The sequence below is a fragment of the Meles meles genome, chromosome 8 (assembly GCF_922984935.1).
Source record: "Meles meles chromosome 8, mMelMel3.1 paternal haplotype, whole genome shotgun sequence".
Lineage (NCBI taxonomy): Eukaryota > Metazoa > Chordata > Mammalia > Carnivora > Mustelidae > Meles > Meles meles.
Genome location: NC_060073.1, coordinates 11,691,276 through 11,699,917, shown reverse-complemented (window position 1 = coordinate 11,699,917; position 8,642 = coordinate 11,691,276).

The window sequence follows — 8,642 nt, the reverse complement described above, 5'->3', positions numbered from 1 at the left end:
CAAGAAAGAAACCCTAAACCCAGCAGAAGAGAAATCAGAAAGATCAGAGCAGAAATCAATGAAAGAGAAACCAAAAAAACAATAAAACAAATCAATGAAACTAGGAGCTGGTTCTTTGAAAGAACTAATAAGATTGATAAACCCCTGGCCAGACTTATCAAAAAGAAAAGAGAAAGGACCCAAATTAATAAAATCATGAATGAAAGAGGAGAGATCACAACCAACACCAAAGAAATTGAGACAATTATAAGAACAAACTATGAGCAACTCTACGCCAACAAATTGGACAATCTGGAAGAAATGGATGCATTCCTAGACACATATAAACTACCACAACTGAACCAGGAAGAAATAGAAAACCTGAACAGGCCCATAACCAGTAAGGAGATTGAAACAGTCATCAAAAATCTCCAAACAGCTTTCCTCCCAAGTTGGAGACAGGAGACCCTTGCCTGTAGACAGAGCTCCAGGTTTGAAGGAAAAGACTCTGATTCTACTTGATGTGAGCACCAAGAACACAGTCAGGACAGTCAATGAGAACTTCCTCTCTCTGCAGCTGGATCCGTCCATCATTCATGATGGCTGGCTCGATTTCTTAAGCTCCAAGCGTCTGGTGACCCTAGCTCGGGGACTTTCGCCCGCCTTTCTGTGCTTTGGAGGCAAAAGGACGGACTTCCTGCAGTTCCAAAACCTGAGGAACCCAGCGAAAAGCCGCGGGGGCCCCGGTCCGGATTACTATCTCAAAAACTATGAGGATGGAGATCGAAGAGAAGAACAGCAACTCTAGAAACAGAAAATCAACCACTTCCTGAAAGGTAGGACTGGCGGAGAAGTGAATCTTAAACGATGGGAAGATAGACCGTGGGGGGAGGGGCCGGATCCCGGCAAGCGGTGGAGCAACGGAGCACAAAATCAGGACTTTTAAAAGTCTGTTCCACTGAGGGACATTGCTCCAGAGGCTAAACCAGGGTGAAGCCCACGCGGGGTCAGCGTGGCCCCAGGTCCCGCAGGGTCACAGAAGGATCGGGGGTGTCGGAGTGTCACAGAGCTCGCAGGTATTAGAATGGAGAAGCCGGCTACAGAGACAGAGCCGAGGACTGAACGCTCAGCTCGGGGTTACCTTGAACCGGTCGCGGGCTGGGTGAGCTCGGAGCGCGGCTGGAGGCTGGGGATATGGGAGTGATTGGGTGCTGTCCTCTGGGGGCGCACTGAGGAGTGGGGCCCCAGGCTCTCGGCTCCTCTGGGCCGGAGACTAGGAGGCCGCCATTTTCATTCCCGTCCTCCGGAACTCTATGGAAATCGTTCAGGGAACAGAAGCTCCCAAAAGCGAACCCGAGCCAATTACTTAGTCCGGCCACCAGTAAGGGCGGTGCAATCCCGCCTCGGGCAAAGACACTTGAGAGTCACTACAACAGGCCCCTCCCCCAGAAGATCAACAAAATATCCAGCCAGGACGAAGTTCATCTATCAAGGAAAGTAGGTTCAATTTCTAAGACAGAAGCGCAATTCCAGAGGAGGAGAAAGCAAAGCATGGAACTCATGGCTTTCTCCCCATGATTCTTTAGTCTTGTGGCTACTTCAATTTTTTTTTTCTCTTTTTTCAATTTTTTTTTCTTTTTTCTTCTTCTGCTAAATTTTTTAAAACTTTTACCCTTTTCTTTTTTAACGTTTTTTGACTGGTTTATCTAAATATATATATTTTTTCTTTCTTTTTTATATTTTCTCTTTATTTGTTTTATCTTTTAAATTTTTTTCTTTTTTTTCTGAACCTCTTTTTATCCCCTTTCTCCCCCCCACAATTTGGGGTCTCTTCTCATTTGGTTACAGCGCATTTTTCTGGGGTCTTTGCCACCCTTTTAGTATTTTGTTTGCTCCTTCATATCCTCTTATCTGGACAAAATGACAAGGCGGAAAAAATCACCACAAACAAAAGAACAAGAGACAGTACCAAAGGCTAGGGACCTAATCAACACAGACATTGGTAATATGTCAGATCAAGAGTTCAGAATGACGATTCTGAACATTCTAGCCGGGCTCGAAAAAGGCATGGAAGATATTAGAGAAACCCTCTCTGGAGATATTAAAGCCCTTTCTGGAGAAATAAAAGAACTAAAATATAACCAAGTTGAAATCAAAAAAGCTATTAATGAGTTGCAATCAAAAATGGAGGCTCTCACTTTGAGGATAAATGAGGCAGAAGAAAGAATTAGTGATATAGAAGACCAAATGACAGAGAATAAAGAAGCCGAACAAAAGAGGGACAAACAGCTACTGGACCATGAGGGGAGAATTCGAGAGATAAGTGACACCATAAGACGAAACAACATTAGAATAATTGGGATTCCAGAAGAAGAAGAGAGAGAGGGGGGAGCAGAAGGTCTATTGGAGAGAATTATTGGAGAGAATTTCCCTAATATGGCAAAGGGAACAAGCATCAAAATCCAGGAGATGCAGAGAACCCCCCTCAAAGTCAACAAGAATAGGTCCACACCCCGTCACCTAATAGTAAAATTTACAAGTCTTAGTGACAAAGAGAAAATCCTGAAAGCAGCCCGAGAAAAGAAGTCTGTAACATACAATGGTAAAAATATTAGATTGGCAGCAGACTTATCCACAGAGACCTGGCAGGCCAGGAAGAGCTGGCATGATATATTCAGAGCACTAAACGAGAAAAACATGCAGCCAAGAATACTCTATCCAGCTAGGCTATCATTGAAAATAGAAGGAGAGATAAAAAAGCTTCCAGGACAAACAAAAACTGAAAGAATTTGCAAACACCAAACCAGCTCTACAGGAAATCTTGATAGGGGTCCTCTAAGCAAAGAGAGAGCCTAAAAGTAGTAGATCAGAAAGGTACAGAGACAATATACAGTAACAGTCACCTTACAGACTCATAATGGCACTAAATTCATATCTCTCAATAGTTACCCTGAGTGTTAATGGGCTAAATGCCCCAATCAAAAGACACAGGGTATCAGAATGGATAAAAAAACAAAACCCATCAGTATGTTGCCTACAAGAAACTCATTTTAGACCCGAAGACACCTCCAGATTTAAAGTGAGGGGGTGGAAAACAATGTACCATGCTAATGGGCATCAGAAGAAAGCTGGGGTGGCAATTCTTATATCAGATCAATTAGATTTTAAGCCAAAGACTATAATAAGAGATGAGGAAGGACACTATATCCTACTCAAAGGGTCTGTCCAACAAGAAGATCTAACAATTTTAAATATCTATGCCCCTAACGTGGGAGCAGCCAACTATATAAACCAATTAATAACAAAATCAAAGAAACACATCAATAATAATACAATAATAGTAGGGGACTTTAACACTCCCCTCACTGAAATGCACAGATCATCCAAGCAAAAGATCAACAAGGAAATAAAGGCCTTAAATGACACACTGGACCAGATGGACATCACAGATATATTCAGAACATTTCATCCCAAAGCAACAGAATACACATTCTTCTCTAGGGCACATGGAACATTCTCCAGAATAGATCACATCCTGGGTCACAAATCAGGTCTCAACCGGTATCAAAAGATTGGGATCATTCCCTGCATATTTTCAGACCACAATGCTCTGAAGCTAGAACTCAATCACAAGAGGAAAGCTGGAAAGAACCCGAATACATGGAGACTAAACAGCATCCTTCTAAAGAATGAATGGGTCAACCAGGAAATTAAAGAAGAATTGAAAAAATTCATGGAAACAAATGATAATGAAAACACAACTGTTCAAAATCTGTGGGACACAGCAAAGGCAGTCCTGAGAGGAAAATATATAGTGGTAGAAGCCTTTCTCAAGAAACAAGAAAGGTCTCAAGTACACAACCTAACCCTACACGTAAAGGAGCTGGAGAAAGAACAAGAAAAAAACCCTAAACCCAGCAGGAGAAGAGAAATCAGAAAGATCAGAGCAGAAAGCAATGAAATAGAAACCAAAAAAACAATAGAAAAAATCAATGAAACTAGGAGCTGTTTCTTTGAAAGAATCAATAAGATTGATAAACCCCTGGCCAGACTTATCAAAAAGAAAAGAGAAAGGACCCAAATAAATAAAATCATGAATGAAAGAGGAGAGATCACAACTAACACCAAAGAAATACAGACAATTATAAGAACATACTATGAGCAACTCTACGCCAACAAATTGGACAATCTGGAAGAAATGGATGCATTCCTAGAGACATATAACTACCACAACTGAACCAGGAAGAAATAGAAAACCTGAACAGGCCCATAACCAGTAAGGAGATTGAAACAGTCATCAAAAATCTCCAAACAAACAAAAGCCCAGGGCCAGACGGCTTCCCAGGGGAATTCTACCAAACATTTAAAGAAGAACTAATTCCTATTCTCCTGAAACTGTTCCAAAAAATAGAATTGGAAGGGAAACTTCCAAACTCATTTTATGAGGTCAGCATCACCTTGATCCCAAAACCAGACAAGGATCCCACCAAAAAAGAGAACTACAGACCAATATCCTTGATGAACACAGACGCAAAAATTCTCGCCAAAATACTAGCCAATAGGATTCAACAGTACATTAAAAGGATTATTCACCACGATCAAGTGGGATTTATTCCAGGGCTGCAGGGTTGGTTCAACATCCGCAAATCAATCAATGTGATAGAACACATTAATAAAAGAAAGAACAAGAACCATAGGATACTCTCAATAGATGCTGAAAAAGCATTTGACAAAGTACAGCATCCCTTCCTGATCAAAACTCTTCAAAGTGTAGGGATAGAGGGCACATACCTCAATATTATCAAAGCCATCTATGAAAAACCCACCGCAAATATCATTCTCAATGGAGAAAAACTGAAAGCTTTTCCGCTAAGATCAGGAACACGGCAGGGATGTCCATTATCACCACTGCTATTCAACATAGTACTAGAAGTCCTAGCCTCAGCAATCAGACAACAAAAAGAAATTAAAGGCATCCAAATTGGTAAAGAAGAAGTCAAACTATCACTCTTCGCAGATGATATGATACTATATGTGGAAAACCCAAAAGACTCCACTCCAAAACTGCTAGAACTTGTACAGGAATTCAGTAAAGTGTCAGGATATAAAATCAATGCACAGAAATCAGTTGCGTTCCTGTACACCAACAATAAGACAGAAGAAAGAGAAATTAAGGAGTCAATCCCATTTACAATTGAACCCAAAACTGTAAGATACCTAGGAATAAACTAACCAAAGAGGCTAAGAATCTATATGCAGAAAACTATAAAGTACTCATGAAAGAAATTGAGGAAGACACAAAGAAATGGAAAGATGTTCCATGCTCCTGGATTGGAAGAATAAATTTGTGAAAATGTCTATGCTACCTAAAGCAATCTGCACATTTAATGCAATCCCTATCAAAATATCATCCATTTTTTTCAAAGAAATGGAACAAATCATCCTAAAATTTATATGGAACCAGAAGCGACCTCGAATAGCCAAAGGAATATTGAAAAAGAAAGCCAAAGTTGGTGGCATCACAATTCCGGACTTCAAGCTCTATTACAAAGCTGTCATCATCAAGACAGCATGGTACTGGCACAAAAACAGACACATAGATTATGGAACAGAATAGAGAGCCCAGAAATAGACCCTCAACTCTGTGGTCAACTAATCTTCGACAAAGCAGGAAAGAATGTCCAATGGAAAAAAGACAGCCTCTTCAATAAATGGTGCTGGGAAAATTGGACAGCCACATGCAGAAAAATGAAATTGGACAACTTCCTTACACCACACACGAAAATAGACTCAAAATTGATGAAGGACCTCAATGTGAGAAAGGAATCCATCAAAATCCTTGAGGAGAACCTCTTCGACCTCAGCCACAGCAACATCTTCCTAGGAACATCACCAAAGGCAAGGGAAACAAGGGCAAAAATGAACTATTGGGATTTCCTCAAGATCAAAAGCTTTTGCACAGCAAAGGAAACAGTTAACAAAACCAAAAGACAACTGACAGAATGGGAGAAGATATTTGCAAACGACATATCAGATAAAGGGTTAGTGTCCAAAATCTATAAGGAACTTAGCAAACTCAACACCCAAAGAACAAACAATCCAATCAAGAAATGGGCAGAGGACATGAACAGACATTTCTGCAAAGAAGACATCCAGATGGCCAACAGATACATGAAAAAGTGCTCCACATCACTCGACATCAGGGAAATACAAATCAAAACCACAATGAGATATCACCTCACACCAGTCAGAATAGTTAAAATTAACAAGTCAGTAAATGACAGATGCTGGCAAGGATGTGGAGAAAGGGGAACCCTCCTACACTGTTGGTGGGAATGCAAGCTGGTGCAACCAGTCTGGAAAACAGCATGGAGGTTCCTCAAAATGTTGAAAATAGAACTACCCTATGACCCAGCAATTGCACTACTGGGTATTTACCCTAAAGATACAAACGTAGTGAACTGAAGGGGCACGTGCACCTGAATGTTTATAGCAGCAATGTCTACAATAGCCAAACTATGGAAAGAACCTAGATATTCATCAACAGATGAATGGATAAAGAAGATGTGGTGTATATACACAATGGAATACTATGCAACCATCAAAAGAAATGAAATCTTGCCATTTGTGATGACGTGGATGGAACTAGAGGGTATCATGCTTAGTGAAATAAGTCAATCAGAGAAAGACAACTATCATATGATCTCCCTGATATGAGGACGTGGAGATGCAACATGGGGGGTTAGGGGGATAGGAGAAGAATAAATGAAACAAGATGGGATTGGGAAGGAGACAAACCATAAGTGACTCTTAATCTCACAAAACAAACTGAGGGTTGCTGGGGTGAGAGGGGGGTTGGGAGAGGGGAAGTGGGGTTATGGACATTGGGGAGGGTATGTGCTATAGTGAGTGCTGTGAAGTGTGTAAACCTGGCGATTCACAGACCTGTAACCCTGGGGATAAAAATACATTATATGTTTATAAAAATAAATAAATAAATTTTAAAAAATAATAATAAAATGCATTCACACATTAAAATGCTTCTTGCAGGGGCGCCTGGGTGGCTCAGGAGGTTAGGCTTCTGCCTTCGGCTCGGGTCATGATCTCGGTGTCCTGGGATCGAGCCCCGCATCGGGCTCTCTGCTCAGCAGGGAGCCTGCTTCCCCCTCTCTCTCTCTGCCTGCCTCTCTGCCTACTTGTGATCTCTGTCTCTCTGTCAAATAAATAAAATAAAATATTTTAAAAAATGCTTCTTGCAAACATTTACTTTAGTTAATTTACTTAAGTGCAAATAGAATTCACAGAAAAGGAAGGAAAAGGCTCAGGACCCAAAATAGATATAAAGCAGAAAACCAGAGAATTAAATATTGCTCCATCTGTGAAAGGGTAAACTGGGAGGGAAAAAATCCACCTACCAGCAAAGAGGATATCTATCAGAAAGAAAAATTAAGAAAACAAATCCATTTATAATATTATGAAAAGAATAAAACACCTGGGAATAAATTTAACCAAGGAAGTAAAAGATCTATTCACTAAAAAACCCTGAGACATAAATGAAAGAAATTGAAGAAGATACAAATAAATGGAAAAGATATTCCATGCTCATGGATTAGAATAATATTGTAAAATGTCCATAGTACCCAAAGAGATCTACAGATTCAATATAGATTCAAGGCATTTTTCACTGAAATAGAAAAAAAATCCTAAAATGTATGTGGTACCACAAAAGACCCTTAGTAGCCAATGCAATCATGAGAAAGTAGAACAAAGCTGGAGGCATCACGATTATGATTTCAAACTATACTGCAAAGCTATAGTAATCAAAACAGTACAGTACTGGCATAAAAACAAACATATAGACCAAGAGAACAAAATTGAGAGCTCAGAAATAAAACCACATATATACAATCAATTAATTTACAACAAAAACGGCAAGAATATACAATGAGGAAACAGTAATCTCTTCAATATATGGTATTGGGGAAACTGGATAACCACATGCAGAATAATGAAATTAGATCTCTATCCTATATCACTCACAAAAATTACCTTGAAGCGGTTGAAAGATTTAAGCATAAGACCTGAAACCATAAAATTCCTGGAAGAAAAATGCGAGAAATTTCCTTGACATTGGTCTTAGCAATGACTATTTTGCATAGGACACCAAAAGCACAAACAACAAAAGCAAAAATTTGTAAATGGGATTATACCAAACTAAAAAACTTCTGCATAGCAAAAGAAATAATTAACAAATCAAGAAACCAACATTTAGAATGGGGGAAAGTATTTGCAAATCTTATAGAATTAATATCTAAAATCTATAAAGAATTCATCAACTGAACCGCAAAAAAAAAAAAAATCTGATTTAAAAATGGCAGAGGAACTGAAGATATTGTTCCAAACAAGACATGCAGATGGCCAACAAGTACATGAAAAGTGTTCAACATCACTAAACATCAGAGAAATGTACATCAAAACCTGCAATGAGACATCACTCAACACCTGTTAAGATGGCTGTCAGCAAAAAGACAAGAGAGAAGTGTTGGCAAAGATGTGAAGAAAAGGAAACCCCTGTGCACTGTGTGTGGAAACAAAAACTGGATCAGCCACTATCAAAAAAAGTGTACAAATTCCTCAAAAAATTAAAAATAGAACTACCATAT